General features: G+C 50.1%; 4 pseudogenes; all 4 read left to right on the forward strand.

Annotated features, from left to right (window-relative positions):
• The first annotated feature begins 15,432 nt into the window (after positions 1–15,432).
• On the forward strand, positions 15,433–15,606 carry LOC145339127 (U2 spliceosomal RNA; annotated as a pseudogene).
• Positions 15,607–15,821: 215 nt separating this feature from the next.
• Positions 15,822–15,959, forward strand: LOC145339139 (U2 spliceosomal RNA; annotated as a pseudogene).
• Positions 15,960–16,501: 542 nt separating this feature from the next.
• LOC145339133 (U2 spliceosomal RNA) lies at positions 16,502–16,674 on the forward strand (annotated as a pseudogene).
• A 215-nt stretch (positions 16,675–16,889) lies between these two features.
• On the forward strand, positions 16,890–17,010 carry LOC145339140 (U2 spliceosomal RNA; annotated as a pseudogene).
• Positions 17,011–19,607: the final 2,597 nt, after the last annotated feature.

The raw sequence follows: 19,607 nt of genomic DNA on the forward strand, positions 1-19,607 counted from the left end.
AATCTCTGGAATTCTCTGCCTGTTGAAGTGGTGGAGGCTGCCTCGCTAAATATATTTAAGACACGGGTAGATAGGTTTTTGGTAGGCAAGGGGATTAAGGGTTATGGGGAGAAAGCGGGAAAGTGGAACTGAGCCACTTCAGATCAGCCATGATCTTATTGAATGGCGGGGCAGGCTCGAAGGGTTAGATGGCCTACGCCTGCTCCTATTTCTTATGTTCTTATGTTTTAGACCAGTGATTCTAACCTCAATCATTGGTAAGTTGATGGAGAAGATCCTGAGGGGCAGGATTTATGAACATTTGGAGAGGCATTATATGATTAAGAATAGTCAGCACGGCTTTGTCAAAGACAGATCATGCCTTACGAGCCTGATTGAATTTTTTGAGGATGTGACCAAACGCATTGATGAAGGAAGAGCGGTAGATGTGGTTTATATGGACTTCAGCAAGACTTTTGATAAGGTTCCCCATGCAAGACTTATTGAGAAAGTGAGGGGGCATGGGATCCAAGGGGGCGTTGCTTTGTGGATTCAGAACTGGCTTGCCCGCAGAAAGCAAAGAGTGGTTGTAGATGGGTTTTCTTCTGCATGGAGGTCAGTGGAGTGTCCCAGGAATCTGTTCTGGGGTTCTTGCTCTTTGTGATTTTTATAAATGACCTGGATGAGGAAGTGGAGGGATGTGTTGGTAAGTTCGTCGATGATACAAACGTTGGTGGTGTTGTGGATAGTCTGGAGGGATGTCAGAGTTTGCAGCAAGACATAGATAGGATGCAAGACTGGGCAGAGAAGTGGCAGATGGACTTCAACCCAGATTAATTTTGGCAGGTCAAATAGGATGACAGAATATACTATTAATGGTAGGACTCTTAGCAGTGTGGAAGATCAGAAGGATCTTGGGGTCCGGGTTCATAGGACTCTCAAAGCAGCTTCGCAGGTAGAGGATGTAGTCAAGAAGGCGTATGGCGTACTGGCCTTCATTAATCAAAGGATTGAGTTTAGGAATCAGGATATAATGCTGCAACTTTATAGGACCCTTGTCAGACCCCACTTGGATTACTGTGCTCAGTGCTGGTCGTCCCATTACAGGAAGGATGTGGAATCCATTGAAAGGGTGCAGAGGAGATTTACAAGGATGTTGCCTGGATTGGGTGGCATGCCTTATGAGGATAGGTTGAGAAAGCTCGATCTTTTCTCCTTAGAGAGACAAAGGATGAGAGGGGAGCTGATAGAGGTGTATAAGATGATGAGAGGGATTGATAAGATGGATTCTCAGAGGCTATTTCCCAGGGCTGAAATGGTCACTACGAGAGGACACAGGTTTAAGGTGCTGGGGAGTAGGTACAGAGGAGATTTCAGGGTAAGTTTTTCACTCAGAGGATGGTGGGTGAGTGGAATCGGCTGCCGTCGGTGGTGGTGGAGGCAAATTTGATAGTGTCTTTGAAGAGACTTCTGGATGAGTACATGAGACTTAGTAAGATAGAGGGTTATAGATAAGCCTAGTAGGTAGGGATATGTTCGGCGCAACTTATGGGTCGAAGGGCCTGTTTTTTGTGCTGTAGCTTTTCTATGTTTCTATCTCCCCACTAGCCCCACCCCCCCCAGAATGATGTGGCCTCCCTCCTCTCCCCTCAGAGGTACATCTGACCCTCTTCCTCCTCCCCCACAAGCAGAAAATGATTGAGCCTCCCTTCTCCTACCCCTCCCCACCTCCACCAGACAAGATCTGCCCCCCCCCTCCTCCCCCCCACCCCAGACAACAATTGGGCCTCCCTCCTCCCTCACCTCCTTCACCAGAGAATGATCTGACCCGCCTCCCTCCCTCCCTCCCCCCACCCCCCCCCCACCACCGATCTGAGTCAGGGAGCCGTTGGATGCGCTGAACTCACTGCTTCAGAAGCCGGAGCGCCCAAAACAGGCCTTTGTCTGTTTTGTGCCGATTCTGGACGTGTTAACGCGATGGTAAAGGGGGAAATGCCGGTAAAGTTGGGCGGGCAGCTTATTGATTCAATTTAAATACTTGCAAATATATTTAAATCACCGCTATGCCCATTTCAGGCATGGGTTGGATCACAGCCGTTCCCGGGCCTCGGTAAAGTGGCCATCTGCGCGGACGTGGGCGCGGATCGTGTTAATGGCTTCACAACGGATTTTATCAGATTTTTACACCCAAAAATGGGCGCGACGCAATGTTAAAATCAGGCCCATTGGCTCTGCAATTAGGAGTTCCTGTTTCCATATTACACTTTTGGAAGTGATCTTGTCCACATTCTATAATAACCTTCATCGCGAGCTATCGGTTCATATTTTCTTTCCTCCCCAACTGCACAATCCCTTCTTATGTCATCTAATTATTGATGCAAAAAAATCTCTCCTGATTACATTTCAAGAAATCCACCCCTTCTAAACCCTTAACACTACGCCTATAAATATATAATAAATATATTTAAACATAGAGCATAGAACATAGAACACTACAGCCCAAACAGGCCCCTCGGCCCACTAGTTGCGCTGATCACTTCTATACCTACTAAGCCATAGACCTATCTGTAACCCCCAATCCCATTAGATCCCATATACTCATCCAGAAGCCTTTTAAAAGACCCCAGTGAGTTCGCCTCCACCACCACCGACGGCAGCATTCACTCACCACCCTCTGAGTGAAAAACTTACCCCTAACATCTCCTCTGTACTTGCCTCCCCGCACCTTAAACCTGTGTCCTCTCGTAGCGACCATTTCAGCCCTGGGAAATAGCCTCTGAGAATCCACCCTATCTATTCCTCTCAACATTTTATAAACCTCTATCAGGTCGCCTCTCAACCTTTGTCTCTCCAGGGAGAAGAGACCGAGCTCCCTCAACCTATCCTCATAAGGCATGCCAATCCAGGCAACATCCTTGTAAATCTCCTCTGTACCCTTTCAATAGCTTCCACATCCTTCCTGTAGTGAGGCGACCAGAACTGCGCACAGTACTCCAAGTGGGGTCCGACAAGGGTCTTATAAATGATTAATAAATTAATAAATATATAATCAATCAAATCAAAATCAAAAATCCCAATTCATATAATCTAAGACAAACAGGGAGGAATGTTTTTATTTCTGACGTTGCTGCTGTGTCCCCTCCATTTCAGAGAGTAATTAATCACTATTTCTCACTTTCCTTCCCCTTTAATTTGCATATATGTTTGTCTGAAAATCCTCTGTTTTTGCGAATTTAACCAAGTGGCAATCCACGTCATCAGGCACCAAAAAACCCCCAGACATGTCTTTGTGTAAACGTGTCCATGCTGTTGGTGAATTATTAACCAATCTGCTCAAATAACTGTTCTATAGATTAATACATCTCGATATTTCCCCAGCTATCAGAAAGGGAGTGGGGTTGTCTGGGATTTCACACTCCTGCTATTTTTAACGTGCGCAGTTCAGCAGATGGTTGAAGGATTTCACCGATGGCAGATCCTGTCGGATGGTTCCCTGAGCAGACTGTCAGTGTCACCTGGCAGAACGCCTCATCACCAGAACTGACAAACAAGCACCAAGATCTGGCTTGGCTGGTGGTGAGAAGGGCACTCCCCGTCAGATCCTTTATGCACGCTCGAGGTCTCAACATCACCGCACGCTGCCCTCGAAGCGGCTGCGGGGCTGACGAGACGGTCGCACACCTCCTTGTGGAATGTGCCTTTGCAAAGAAGGTCTGGAGCGAGATGCAGTGGTATTTGTCAAGGTTCGTCCCGAGCAGCTCGGTGACGCAGGACTCTGTGCTCTACAGGCTATTTCCGGGGGCGCACACCGAGACAAATATCAACTGCTGCTGGAAGGTCATCAACTCGGTGAAGGACGCACTTTGGTCTGCCCGAAACTTGCTGATCTTCCAGCTGAAAGAACTGTCCTCGACCGAGTGTTGCAGACTGGCACATTCCAAGGTCCAGGACTACGTGCTGAGGGACGGGCTGAAGCTTGGGGCAGCCGCCGCAAAGGCACAATGGGGAAAGGCCACACTGTAAGGCCTTTTAACGGAGGCAGACCGAGGGCCCAGGAACTGCAGAACACCCTCGACCTGCGGAGCTGTGTGCCAATCTGAGCACTAACGGCACACAGTAAAATCTGAGGCATGGATATAGTCTTAAGTATTGAGATGTAATGACTGTAATTTTTATAGAACCTGTAAAAAAGTTTTAATTCTGCACTGATTGCAGTTTATAGACATGTAGATTTGCAATGGTTTATTTGAGATTTTTATGAATAAAGGATATTTTTGGAAAAAAAAATTTCACCCCGACCTCTTGTCAAAATTATTGCCCTCAGAAATCGTCAATCTAAAATAAATCCACAATTATTCAAACATATCGCGGTCTAAAACATGCTGGGCTGTAAGAAGTTAACTCAAACTGTTTGTTCAGCGACTGCAATTAATATCGTCCTCCAAGGATCCAACCTGTTTCACTGGAGGTTTACCCCTGCTTTTAAATGGAGAGCACTCTCACTCTCTCTCTCTGGCAGTGTCGACAGAACCAACCTCCGGGACAGTTTGACCTGAGTCACCCACACAAAACCAACGGCAGTCTCACCTTTCTGTGGGGACAAACATGTACGCAGTCACGGTGACAGGGAAAGAGGGGTTCTAAGGTATCTGTACGTTCATATTCCTTGGCACCCCTGTTACTCGGAAAACATGAATCCTCAAATGTTTGAGGTTTTCATCATCAATCTATCTTTTGCAACTGCAACAATCCATGAGACTATTGGTTGGAGCCACCTCTGCAGAGACTTTATGAAGAAAAACTTGTCTTCATGCGAAAGATACCCACTTTTGTGTTGTGTGCACTGCCACCCTGACAAATGGGTTGATTTTCAAAACAAGCTTAAACTAAAAATTGAAAGTTTCATGAGCCGATCGTGTGTACAGACACAAACCTGAAACCTATGACAAGCTTCTCTGCACTGTAGGTTTCTATGATTCAATGAATCTCCGACATTTCACAGAACCACTTAGAACATAGAACACTACAGAACAAACAGGCCCTTCGGCCCACAACTTGTGCCGATCACATCTATACATAATTTTCCTTTTTCACTGCGCTGTCAATGAAATGAAATAAATTCATAGCTGTCAAGAAAATGAGTAAAATAGCATGACTGACAATGTCTGAAACTTCCAAACAGGTGATGATTTGTTTTTTGGACAAACGTGATCTCTAATGCCCTGTTCATTTCCCTCCCTCCCGCAGCGAACTTACTAACAATTGGGATACTTATTTGCGGAAATTCTGGTCTCTCAAAATGTGTCACTTGCTACCTGGTGGCCATGGCAGCAGCGGATTCCCTTGTCATTATCTGTGAGGTGATATTGAAGCAGATTCCACACGTTTATCTTGGACAGTTTGGTGATTTGCTACAGTCACTGCCTATCTGCAATATTCACTTTGCCCTTCTCCATACAGTCAAGTACTGTTCTGTCTGGTTCACCATAAGTTTCACCTTTGATAGATTTGTGGCCATTTGTTGCAGGAAGCTGAAAAGTAAATATTGCTCAGTAAAAATTGCAGCTTTGACTTTGGGAACAGTGACCACATTGAGCTGCCTGCTCAATATTTTTTGGTGTTTTACCTTACAAGGTTCCTATATCTTTTCACTCACACTATGGTTTTGTCATCATCAGTACAACTTCATTTCCTCTTTGCATTGGGCAGTAATGGAGTTTAGCAATTATATTCTGAGCCCTTGTGTTCCATTTATCCTAATTATTCTGCTCAATGTCCTTACTGTCAGACATATTTTGGTGAGTAGCAGAGCCCGCAGGAGGCTCCAGTCACACAGCAGTGGGAAGAATCAGAAAGACCCAGAGATGGAGAAGCGAAGAAAATCCATTATTTTATTGTTTGCAGTCTCAGCAAATTTTGTTCTGTTATGGACACTGATTTTGATTTATTCTATAACAAACCGTATGATTTATTTTGGATTTAACAGTGTACAGCTACATTCGAATTGGTTAATATTGGGATCCATGCTGCAACTCCTGAGTTGCTGCACAAACACATGCATTTATGCCATGACACAAACAAAGTTCAGACAACAGTGGAAGATGGTGCTGACATATCCATTTATCAAAATTACCAAATTTATTCTAAGATATATATAAATTTATATGTGAATATTGTTATTACTTCTGTAACAAATTTAACATATATACCGGGACAAAAAAACTGATGTATTGTGTGAGCTCTGTTCCATATTTTTGGCAAGTGCAACATTGTCAGGAGAGGAAGTAGCACATCATTAATATATTTGGGTAGCGTTGGGCGTTTGCTTTCTCATGAGTTACAGGATCAAGGTACTTTCTGCCACTATGTTGTCAAAAAGGAGATCCTGGCTTTTGAACATAAGAACATAAGAAATAGGAGCAGGAGTAGGCCAACTAGCCCTTCGAGCCTGCCCTGCCATTCAATAAGATCATGGCTGATCTGTTGTGGCTCAGTTCCACAATCCCGCCCTCTCCCCATAACCCATAACCCCTCCCTCATCAAAAACCCATCAACCCGCGTCTTAAAAATATTTAGCGAGGCAGCCTCCACCACTTCAACGGGCAGAGAATTCCAGAGATTCACCACCCTTTGAGTGAAGAAGTTCCTCCTCAACTCTGTTCTAAACCACCCCCCCTTTATCTTGAGGCTGTGCCCCCTAGTCCTACTATCCTTTCTGAGCAGGAAGAGTCTCTCCACCTCTATCCTATCCATCCCATTCATCATCTTATACGTCTCAATGAGATCTCCCCTCATTCTTCTAAACTCTAACGAGTACAAGCCTAGTTTATTCAGCCTCTCCTCATAGCTCAACCCCCTCAACTCCGGTATCAGCCTAGTAAACCTCCTCTGCACTCCCTCCAAGGCCAAAATATCCTTGGGGTATTCTTTCATTCTAATGACAGGGACTGGGCATTGTAGCCAGACCGCAGTGTAAAAAGCTGATTTGATGGCAGTCTCTTTAGTTAATGTGAAACAAAATATTGGCTGTTAACATGGAACAGACTCTGGGATATCCAAATTGACAGGTCAGGGGTTGTGACCACCACTACTGGGACAAACAAAGACATGATGGTGATTTGGCATCATGAAAGAACAGGGCTGGGAATTGACACCATTGTAAAAGCGCAGAGGCGAGCACTATCGCTACTATCACAGAGAAGTGATTGTGTTTGCCACTTGGCAACTGAGTGGAGGGAGGTAAGTCAATGCAGATAAAGAGTGAAGCAGTCCAATTTTCATAGAACCATCGAACCCTACAGTGCAGAAAGAGGCCCTTCGGCCCATCGAGTCTGTACCAAATACAATCCCACCCAGGCCCTACCCCCATATCTCTACATATCAGACCCACTAATCTCCGTAACCTGCACATCCCTCGACACTAAGGGGCAATTTCTTAGCAGAACCAATCAACCTAACCCACACGTCTTTGGACTTCTGATTTGGAACATATGTGGTTGAGCTGGGTGGAGATAGTTGTTGCTATTTTAATGGTACAGGTAATTTTCGTTGCACTGGTTTGTTGACTGGTGGTGGTGTGTCTTGTTTGAATGCTGACAGCATTCTGCCAGTCACAATATCTAACTACTACATAACCATAAACTTGGTGTGATACACCAATCACAATGTATCAGTCACAAGCGGTAGTTTCTATATACGGAATAATTTCAAGAAATATATTAATTTGGAGGCATTATTAATGTCAGGTCCTCTGTGAGATACAGAGCAATGCATTTATTTTCATTAGTTCTCGGCCTTATATCGATTCAAGGCTGGCAACAATTTTATTGATAGTATTAGTTTGTGTATTTCAGAGTTTGTGTTAGGTTCTAGTTTCAGGCTCTGTTTTGATTTTAGTTTCTGTGTCAGTTTCAGACTCATACCTGTGTATATGCCTATAATATTTGTATCAACTCTTAGTTGCACCATCCCATCTTTCTCAAAAATTGTTCAGCAAATTAAAGCCTCAGCTTGGTGTAACCTATTTTTGGTGGTAGATTGGGAGAATGGTGGCGAATTAATGGAGGGCATATGGAACAGTTGGGGAGTCCAGTGTGAAATCATTTGACACCCATTTTCTTTGAACACATTTTGCCTGTGGTTGCTTATCCTTTGGGAGCGGCGAACCGGATTTTGTGCCTTACTGCCTGACTCGTTATTCTCTGTCAGGCACTCCCCTAGCCAAGCTTTTCCAATACAGTAAGAACGCTGGCACCTGCCAAACAATGTGGAAAATTGCCCAGGCACATCCTGTATACAAAAAGCAGGACAAATGCAAGCCAATCAATTACCACCCAATCAGTCTAATCTCGGTCATCAGTCAAGTGATGGAAGGGGTCATCGACAGTACTCCCTGCAGACGCGAATGGTTGTGGACAATTAAACAACTCACTGGAAAAGGAAGCTCCAAAAATATCCCCATCCTCAATGATGGAGGAGCCCAACACATCAGCGTAAAAGGTGAGTCTGAAGTACCTGCTCAGCAATAAGTTGCTCAGTGATGCCCAGTTTGGGTTTCACCAGGGTCACTCGGCTCCTGACCTCATTACAGCCTTGGTTCAAACATGGACAAAAGAGTCCAAAGGTCACATGAGAGTGATAGTCCTCAACATGAAGGCTGCATTTGACAGTGCGGCAAGTCAAACTGGATATCAGGAGTGGACATCAGGAGGCAAACTGGATATCATCAGTGGACATCAGGAGGCAAACTCTCCACTGGTTGGAGTCATATCTGCCACATAGGAAGATGGTCGTGGTTGTGGAGGGTCAGTCATCTCAGCTCCAGGACATCTCTGCAGGAGTCCCTCAGATTAGTGTCATAGGTCCAACAATTTTCAGCTACCTCGTCAATGACCTTCCCTCCTTTACAGGATCAGAAGTGGTGATCACCAATAATCGCACAATGTTCAGCAGCATTCGCAACTCCTCAGATAGTGAAGCAGCCCTTGTCCAAATGCAACAAGATGTGGACAATATCCAGGCTTGGTTTGACAATGGCAAATAACAATCATGCCACACAGATGCCAAGCAATGACCATCCCCATCAAGAGCACTCTAACCCCTGCCCCTTGACATTCAATGGTGTAGTCATCACTGAACCTGCTGCCCCCCACCTTATATCAATATCCCTGGTGTTATCTTTGACCAGAAACTCAACTGAACTCATCACATAAACACAGCGGCTACAAGAGTGAGTCAGAGACTAGGAATAGTGTGATGAGTAACTCACCTCCTGACTCCCGACAGCCGATCCACCATCGACAAGGCACAAGTCAGGTGTGATGGAATACTCCCCATTTGCCTGAATGGGTTCAGCTCCAACACACTCAAGAATCTATACATCACCCAGGACAAAGCAGCCCCACTTGATTGGCACCATATCAACAAAAATCCACTCTCTTCACCATTGACACTCAGTAGCATCAATGTGTGCTATGTACAAGATGCACTGCAGCAATTCACCAAAGATCCTTAGACAGCACCTTCCAAACCCATGACCACTTCCATGTAGAAGGACAAGGGCAGCAGATGCATGGGAACACTACCACCTGCAAGTTCCACTGCAAGCCCCTAACCATCTTGACGTGGAAATAGATTGCCATTCCTTTGCACTCACTGAGTCAAAATGCTGGCATTCCCTCCCTCACAGCATTATGGGTCAACCAACAGGAGATGGACTGCACAATTCAAGAAGGCAGCTCACCACCACCTACCCCAGGGCAACTAGGGATGGTCAATAAATGCTGGCCAACCAGCGAAGCTCGCATCCCTCAAAGGAAAGAAGTTCTTTACCAGGTACCATTCCTGCTTTGAGTCCTTGCAGATGAGGGTTCTGCAGTTGGCTGTTGCTTGGCAAGATTTTCCACAGGAGTGACAAATTTTGGGCTGGCCAGCAAAGGTGTGTCAGCCATGGCTTCACTCAATTGCAAATGTGGAGGAAGGATTGAGGTTTACTCCCTTGCCATCAGGCAAAAAGTGTCACCTGCACTGAGCATGTGTTGGTCGTGCAGAGAGCTCTTTTTTTTTATTGGTAAGAGGAGGAAGTGAGAGAGGGAAACAGTAATGTAGTGTTTGGGGCTAGAGTTCCCAGGCAAAAAACCTGCAACACAACACACAACTTAATGGGGGTGACCAGGCCCGGTGGGAATGGACAGGCTATCGCTTCTCGGCCTGTTGGCTAAGATCAAGTGTTCTTAGCCTGGGGCTCGGGTTTCGCAAAGAGCTATCGGATTTCGATGGGCGTTGTGGATTGAAGAAGCAGGTGTCAGACGACTGGGAGAAGATCGTCTACAACACTTGAGCTCTGCTGCTATTGGTGGATCTTAATGCTGGTTTCAAGCCTCTGGCTTGGACCTAACGCCGGTACAGTACGACTCAGTGTCACCGAGCCATGGCTGCAGCTGCATCGAAAGCTACAGGCCAAGGGCTGCCCAACACCATCCGGGTGAAGGCTTCAGGAGGAGACTCGCCCGTGGGCCGAAACTTCGTCGTGAAGAAGGTACTGTTTGAGTGCTGCGGGTTCCAGGCAGCAGACGTCTACGGTGTGGCTGAATACAACAACCAGCCCTACGTGGACGTCAGCTTCAGGAGCCTGTCAGGATGCCTCAAGTTCCTGACAGCCCTCAAGGAGAAAGGCAAAGAGGGGCCCCTCTCCATCCTGACGGCGGAGCCCCTGTTCACCGTGCCGTCCCAGAGGAACCGGGTCATCACGTTCCAAATGTATAACCCCTACGTCCCTGCGGCTGATGTGCTGACGTTCCTCTCCAGGTACGTGGAGGTGAAGGGTGAGAGCGCGGATGTGATGGACAAGTACGGAATCTGGACCTGTAAGAGACAGGTGAGAGTAACTCTCAGGACCGACCCCAACGGAGACCTCCTGCACCTGCCCTCCAATTTTGCCATCGGGGGGAATCGAGGCTTCCTGTACTACGCGGGACAGCCTCGAGTGTGCCGAATCTGCGGCAAAACCGGCCATTTTGCCGCGAGCTGCAGCACCACCTTCTGCAGAAACTGCTTGAAGGAGGGGCACGCGACAAAGGACTGCAGCGACAGCAAATGTTGCAACCTGTGTGGGGAGGCTGGCCACGTCTACAGAGCCTGCCCCAAGCGAAAGGCCACTTACGCCCAGATCACCGGAGGCGGAGTGAAGAAGGCAAGCGTCCGTGCCACCTCAGAGGGACAGACGACCGGTCCAGAAGCAGGCCCGGAAAAGGCTTCGGAAGGACGAGCGGACCCCCCAGTGCAGCAGGAGGAGGACGCATCGTCAGCACCACCAGCAGAGGGCGCCGAAGCCATGGAACAGGAGAGCTCGGAGCTCGAAAGCCCCTGGCTGAAAGTCAAATCCAGCAGAAAGATACGGAAAAGGAAATCCGTGGCAGCGAGACCCCTCAACGGTGACGAGAGAAAAGCTGCCAGACGACGACAGAACCTCAAGAGGCTCTTTTCAAAAGCGACGAAGAATCCACAGGTGACGGGGAGAACCGACGCCATCGCAGCAGCAGCAGACCATCCAGACGGCCACATGACTCCGACGATGTCACCCAGTCGCCGACGAGGATTTGAGGCAGGTTCGGACGGATATATCAGCCCTGCCGCCCTGCAGAACTTCGTCAGCACCACAGGAATGCGGAACCGGGTGCATGCTGACTGACGGACATGTAAGAACTGCCAAATCTTTTTGTACTTTAAAAATGTCTTTTAAGTTTGCCTCAGTAAATGTACGCAGTGTCAAAGATGGGTTGAGATGTGCGTCCACATTATCCTACCTGGCCAACGTCAAAGCCGACCTGCTGTTCCTGCAGGAGTGTGGGATCCCTCACCTCAGCAGCTACAGGCGCTGGTCGAGTGCGTGGTCCCACGGACCGTCCATCTGGTCAGGTGGGAACGACTGCCGTTCCTCGGGCCTCGGCATCCTGCTGCGGGGAGGTGGCTTCACCATCTCCGAAGTTAGGGAGGTGGTGGGGGGACGCCTTCTCGTAGCAGACGTCACGTACAAAAACTGCCCTCTCAGGCTGATTAATGTGTATGCCCCTGCCGCCAGAACCGAGCGGCTGGCGGTTTTTGAGCAGCTGCCACAGCTGCTCACCACCTCCAGGCCGGTCATTCTGGGTGGGGACTTCAATTGTATCCTAGACAAGGCCGACCGATCCAGCAGGGCTGAAAACAAACTGGACGCGACGTCCAGAGCCCTGCTGGAGACGGTCAAAGATGCCAAGCTGCTCGACGTCTTCAGCAACCCAGCAGACGGAGGGCAGCGCAGGTACACGTGGTCGCGACCTGACGGGTCGGTTCGCTCCAGGATCGACTTTATGTTTGTGTCCCGCGCGCTCACGGTCAGGCCCACCGACGTCAGGCCGGTGTTCTTTTCTGACCACTGCCTCCTGCTGGCAGACTGTCAGCTGGAGGCAAACCAGAAAGTGGGCAGGGGGTCCTGGAAGCTGAACGTAGAACTGTTGACCCCAGAGAACCTCGAGGAACTCAGGAGGGATTACCACGGTTGGAGGACCGTCAAACCCTTCTTTGAGTCTCCATCGCTCTGGTGGGAAACCATCAAAGGCAACATCAAAAGGTTCTTCATTCGCAAAGGGGTTCAGAAGGCCAGGGAGAGACGGGGGGACATGTCCCGACTCCAGAAAAGCATGCAGGAACTGCTCCAACTGCAGTCGATGGGGGTCGATGTCAAGGAGGAGCTCCAGGAGGTGAAGAGCCAGCAAGCCTCGCTCTTTGCCTCGGAGGCCGCCAAGGTCATCTTCCGGTCCAGGGTCCGCTCCGTGGAGCAGGACGAAAAGTGCTCACGCTTCTTCTTCCAGAAGGTGCACAGAGAAACCTCTGTGATCAGCAGCCTGAAGGAAGAGGACGGCTCAGTGGGGTCATCGCAGTCTGACATTCTGAGGATCTGCAAATCCTTCTATGCCGGACTGTATGACCTGAAGCCGACAGACAGCACGGCCTCCCAGTCTTTCCTGTCGTCTATCACGCAGGTCTTAGACGACGGTGAGCGGGACAGCCTGGAGAGACCGGTATCTCTGGAAGAGCTGACCAAGGCCGTCGAGTCCTTGCAGAAGGGTAAAACTCCCGGAAGCGACGGCTTACCGGCGGAGTTTTACTCGGCGTTGTGGGACTTGACGGGCCCGGACCTCCTGGAAGTATACGAGAGTATGCTTCTGGAGGGCAGGATGTCAGAATCCATGAGGAAAGGCATCATTACCCTCATCTACAAGCAGAAGGGGGAGAGGGAAGAAATTCGGAATTGGCGACCCATTTCACTATTGAACGTGGATTACAAAATTCTGGCCAAGGTCATCGCCAACCGAGTCAAGTCTGCTCTGGGGTCAGTAATCCATCCTGATCAAACCTGTGCTGTACCCGGCAGGAAGATCTCTGACAGCCTGGCGCTACTCAGGGATACGATCGCCTACGTGCAGGACAGGCAGGTGGATACGTGCCTCATCAGCCTCGACCAGGAGAAGGCGTTTGACAGAATATCGCACAGCTACATGATGGATGTGCTCTCCAAAATGGGTTTTGGGGAGGGAATACGCAATTGGATCCGGCTGCTCTACACAGACATCAGTAGCGCAGTCTCAGTCAACGGGTGGGAAACAGATAGCTTCCAAATCAGGTCTGGAGTCAGACAGGGCTGCCCTCTCTCCTCCGTCCTTTTTGTGTGTTGCATTGAACCCTTTGCCCAGGCCCTCAGAAGCGACCCAGGCATCAAAGGGGTGACAATCCCAGGCAGCGGAGGCACGCAGGTCAAAGCCTCCCTGTACATGGATGACGTGGCTGTGTTCTGCTCGGACCCCCCGTCTGTCCGCAGGCTCCTCCAGGTCTGCGAGCAGTTCGAGCTGGCCTCGGGAGCCAAAGTCAACCAGGGAAAGAGCGAGGCCATGTTCTTTGGGAACTGGGCCGACAAATCCTTTGTCCCCTTCACCGTCAGGGCAGAGTACCTGAAGGTGCTGGGGATATGGTTCGGAGCGGCAGGGGCATGCATCAAAAACTGGGAGGAGCGCATCGCGAAAGCCAGGCAGAAACTGGGCTTGTGGGAGCAACGCTCGCTCTCCATAACAGGGAAAAACCTGGTGATCCGGTGCGAGTTGCTGTCCGTGTTGTTGTACGTGGCGCAGGTGTGGCGCTGCAGCAGTGACGCAGGCCATCTTCAAATTTATCTGGAGATCAAAGATGGATCGCGTCCGGAGGGAGGCGATGCACAAATCTCCAGAGAACGGAGGGAAAGACATTCCCAACGCCGCCCTCATCCTGATGGCCACCTTTGTGTGCGGCTGCATCAAGCTGTGCGTAGATCCTCGGTACACCAACAGCAAGTGCCACTACTTTTTGAGGTTCTACCTGTCCCGAGTGTTGCGAAGGATGGGTCTGGCCACACTGCCGCGGAACGCTCCGAGTAGTTGGACCGTCCCGCAGCACCTGTCCTTCGTGGAGAAATTTTTCCGCAAACACACCTTTGACCACAAGGCGATTAAGCAGTGGTCAGCGCGTAACGTCCTTGGGGCCCTGAGAGAAAAGGAGACGGCGGTTCCTGTCGGATGGTTCCCTGAGCAGACTGTCAGTGTCATCTGGCAGAACGCCTCATCACCAGAACTGACAAACAAGCACCAAGATCTGGCTTGGCTGGTGGTGAGAAGGGCACTCCCCGTCAGATCCTTTATGCACGCTCGAGGTCTCAACATCACCGCACGCTGCCCTCGAAGCGGCTGCGGGGCTGACGAGACGGTCGCACACCTCCTTGTGGAATGTGCCTTTGCAAAGAAGGTCTGGAGTGAGATGCAGTGGTATTTGTCGCGGTTCGTCCCGAGCAGCTCGGTGACGCAGGACTCTGTGCTCTACGGGCTGTTTCCGGGAACGCACACCGAGACAAATATCAACTGCTGCTGGAAGGTCATCAACTCGGTGAAGGACGCACTTTGGTCCGCCCGAAACTTGCTGATCTTCCAGCTGAAAGAATTGTCCTCGACCGAGTGTTGCAGACTGGCACATTCCAAGGTCCAGGACTACGTGCTGAGGGACGGGCTGAAGCTTGGGGCAGCCGCCGCAAAGGCACAATGGGGAAAGGCCACGCTGTAAGGCCTTTTAACGGAGGCAGACCGAGGGCCCAGGAACTGCAGAATACCCTCGACCTGCGTAACTGTGTGCCAATCTGAGCACTAACGGCACACAGAAATTTTTTGAGCCGTGTATATAGTTTTTTAAGTATTGAAATGTAATCATTGTAATTAGTACAAATATGTAAATATGGAGACATGGACATAGTTTTTTTTAAGTACTGAAATGTTAAGTACTGAAATGTAGTCACTGTAGTTTTGGACAGATCTGCAAAAATGTTTTCATTCCGCATTGTTTTGCTACTCGAAGCCCTGTACATTGTAATAGTTTACTTGAGATTTTTATGAATAAAGTATATTTTTGGAAAAAAAAAATCTGTTCTTATCAGTTTAATATCTGATAGTTCCCCGATCTGGGGACCAAATATTAACCTGATTTTTGGAACAGGGCGCTGGGGAAAGGGGCTCGCTCCTACCACGCCACGCATCGACCTGGTCTTGCACTCTCTCCAGGAACGGTGCACTGACTCACAAGAGCATCAAAAACAGAACATGTGGCAGCACCTGCCTCCTGGCACAGCAGGTGTCGACGGCAGAGTAAAGGACGCACACGCTGAGCCCCCTGCTGCGCTGCGACGCTACTGCAGCACTCAGGCAGGCTGACGGTTTTTCTGTGGCCAGCAAGCGGCGCGTGAAAGCCAGTGGCTGAGGAAGGGAGGGGGGCCAGCTGGGAATTGACGGGCTATCGCTTCTCGGCCTTTTGGCTAAGATCAAGTGTAGTATCTGTTCTTATCAGTGGTATTTGTCGCGGTTCGTCCCGAGCAGCTCGGTAACGCAGGACTCTGTGCTCTACGGGCTGTTTCCGGAAACGCACAACGAGACAAATATCAACTGCTGCTGGAAGGTCATCAACTCGGTGAAGGACGCACTTTGGTCCGCCCGAAACTTGCTGATCTTCCAGCTGAAAGAATTGTCCTCGACCGAGTGTTGCAGACTGGCACATTCCAAGGTCCAGGACTACGTGCTGAGGGACGGGCTGAAGCTTGGGGCAGCCGCCGCAAAGGCACAATGGGGAAAGGCCACGCTGTAAGGCCTTTTAACGGAGGCAGACCGAGGGCCCAGGAACTGCAGAATACCCTCGACCTGCGTGACTGTGTGCCAATCTGAGAACTAACGGCACACAGAAATTTTTTGAGCCGTGTATATAGTTTTTTAAGTATTGAAATGTAATCATTGTAATTAGTACAAATATGTAAATATGGAGACATGGACATAGTTTTTTTTTAAGTACTGAAATGTTAAGTACTGAAATGTAGTCACTGTAGTTTTGGACAGATCTGCAAAAATGTTTTCATTCCGCATTGTTTTGGTACTCGAAGCCCTGTACATTGTAATAGTTTACTTGAGATTTTTATGAATAAAGTATATTTTTGAAAAAAAAAATCTGTTCTTATCAGTTTAATATCTGATAGTTCCCCGATCTGGGGACCAAATATTAACCTGATTTTTGGAACAGGGCGCTGGGGAAAGGGGCTGGCTCCTACCACGCCACGCATCGACCTGGTCTTGCACTCTCTCCAGAAACGGTGCACTGACTCACAAAAGCATCAAAAACAGAACATGTGGCAGCACCTGCCTCCTGGCACAGCAGGTGTCGACGGCAGAGTAAAGGACGCACACGCTGAGCCCCCTGCTGCGCTGCGACGCTACTGCAGCACTCAGGCAGGCTGACGGTTTTTCTGTGGCCAGCAAGCGGCGCGTGAAAGCCAGTGGCTGAGGAAGGGAGGGGGGCCAGCTGGGAATTGACGGGCTATCGCTTCTCGGCCTTTTGGCTAAGATCAAGTGTAGTATCTGTTCTTATCACCTCAGAGGGACAGACGACCGGTCCAGAAGCAGGCCCGGAAAAGGCTTCGGAAGGACGAGCGGACCCCCCAGTGCAGCAGGAGGACGCATCGTCAGCACCACCAGCAGAGGGCGCCGAAGCCATGGAACAGGAGAGCTCGGAGCTCGAAAGCCCCTGGCTGAAAGTCAAATCCAGCAGAAAGGTACGGAAAAGGAAATCCGTGGCAGCGAGACCCCTCAACGGTGACGAGAGAAAAGCTGCCAGACGACGACAGAACCTCAAGAGGCTCTTTTCAAAAGCGACGAAGAATCCACAGGTGACGGGGAGAACCGAGGCCATCGCAGCAGCAGCAGACCATCCAGACGGCCACATGACTCCCACGATGTCACCCAGTCGCCGACGAGGATTTGAGGCAGGTTCGGACGGATATATCAGCCCTGCGGCCCTGCAGAACTTCGTCAGCACCACAGGAATGCGGAACCGGGTGCATGCTGACTGACGGACATGTAAGAACTGCCAAATCTTTTTGTACTTTAAAAATGTCTTTTAAGTTTGCCTCGGTAAATGTACGCAGTGTCAAAGATGGGTTGAGATGTGCGTCCACATTATCCTACCTGGCCAGCGTCAAAGCCGACCTGCTGTTCCTGCAGGAGTGTGGGATCCCTCACCTCAGCAGCTACAGGCGCTGGTCGAGTGCGTGGTCCCACGGACCGTCCATCTGGTCAGGTGGGAACGACTGCCGTTCCTCGGGCCTCGGCATCCTGCTGCGGGGAGGTGGCTTCACCATCTCCGAAGTTAGGGAGGTGGTGGGGGGACGCCTTCTCGTAGCAGACGTCACGTACAAAAACTGCCCTCTCAGGCTGATTAATGTGTATGCCCCTGCCGCCAGAACCGAGCGGCTGGCGGTTTTTGAGCAGCTGCCACAGCTGCTCACCACCTCCAGGCCGGTCATTCTGGGTGGGGACTTCAATTGTATCCTAGACAAGGCCGACCGATCCAGCAGGGCTGAAAACAAACTGGACGCTACGTCCAGAGCCCTGCTGGAGACGGTCAAAGATGCCAAGCTGCTCGACGTCTTCAGCAACCCAGCAGACGGAGGGCAGCGCAGGTACACGTGGTCGCGGCCCGACGGGTCGGTTCGCTCCAGGATCGACTTTATGTTTGTGTCCCGCGCGCTCACGGTCAGGCCCACCGACGTCAGGCCGGTGTTCTTTTCTGACCACTGCCTCCTGCTGGCCGACTGTCAGCTGGAGGCAAACCAGAGAGTGGGCAGGGGGTCCTGGAAGCTGAATGTAGAACTGTTGACCCCAGAGAACCTCGAGGAACTCAGGAGGGATTACCACGGTTGGAGGACCGTCAAACCCTTCTTTGAGTCTCCATCGCTCTGGTGGGAAACCATCAAAGGCAACATCAAAAGGTTCTTCATTCGCAAAGGGGTTCAGAAGGCCAGGGAGAGACGGCGGGACATGTCCCGACTCCAGAAAAGCATGCAGGAACTGCTCCAACTGCAGTCGATGGGGGTCGATGTCAAGGAGGAGCTCCAGGAGGTGAAGAGCCAGCAAGCCTCGCTCTTTGCCTCGGAGGCCGCCAAGGTCATCTTCCGGTCCAGGGTCCGCTCCGTGGAGCAGGACGAAAAGTGCTCACGCTTCTTCTTCCAGAAGGTGCACAGAGAAACCTCTGTGATCAGCAGCCTGAAGGAAGAGGACGGCTCAGTGGGGTCATCGCAGTCTGACATTCTGAGGATCTGCAAATCCTTCTATGCCGGACTGTATGACCTGAAGCCGACAGACAGCACGGCCTCCCAGTCTTTCCTGTCGTCTATCACGCAGGTCTTAGACGACGGTGAGCGGGACAGCCTGGAGAGACCGGTATCTCTGGAAGAGCTGACCAAGGCCGTCGAGTCCTTGCAGAAGGGTAAAACTCCCGGAAGCGACGGCTTACCGGCGGAGTTTTACTCGGCGTTGTGGGACTTGACGGGCCCGGACCTCCTGGAAGTATACGAGAGTATGCTTCTGGAGGGCAGGATGTCAGAATCCATGAGGAAAGGCATCATTACCCTCATCTACAAGCAGAAGGGGGAGAGGGAAGAAATTCGGAATTGGCGACCCATTTCACTATTGAACGTGGATTACAAAATTCTGGCCAAGGTCATCGCCAACCGGGTCAAGTCTGCTCTGGGGTCAGTAATCCATCCTGATCAAACCTGTGCTGTACCCGGCAGGAAGATCTCTGATAGCCTGGCGCTACTCAGGGATACGATCGCCTACGTGCAGGACAGGCAGGTGGATACGTGCCTCATCAGCCTCGACCAGGAGAAGGCGTTTGACAGAATATCGCACAGCTACATGATGGATGTGCTCTCCAAAATGGGTTTTGGGGAGGGAATACGCAATTGGATCCGGCTGCTCTACACAGACATCAGTAGCGCAGTCTCAGTCAACGGGTGGGAAACAGATAGCTTCCAAATCAGGTCTGGAGTCAGACAGGGCTGCCCTCTCTCCTCCGTCCTTTTTGTGTGTTGCATTGAACCCTTTGCCCAGGCCCTCAGAAGCGACCCAGGCATCAAAGGGGTGACAATCCCAGGCAGCGGAGGCACGCAGGTCAAAGCCTCCCTGTACATGGATGACGTGGCTGTGTTCTGCTCGGACCCCTCGTCTGTCCGCAGGCTCCTCCAGGTCTGCGAGCAG

The sequence above is a fragment of the Carcharhinus amblyrhynchos genome, unplaced genomic scaffold (genome assembly GCF_965287045.1).
Source record: "Carcharhinus amblyrhynchos unplaced genomic scaffold, sCarAmb.v2.hapA chromosome_334, whole genome shotgun sequence".
Taxonomy (NCBI): domain Eukaryota; kingdom Metazoa; phylum Chordata; class Chondrichthyes; order Carcharhiniformes; family Carcharhinidae; genus Carcharhinus; species Carcharhinus amblyrhynchos.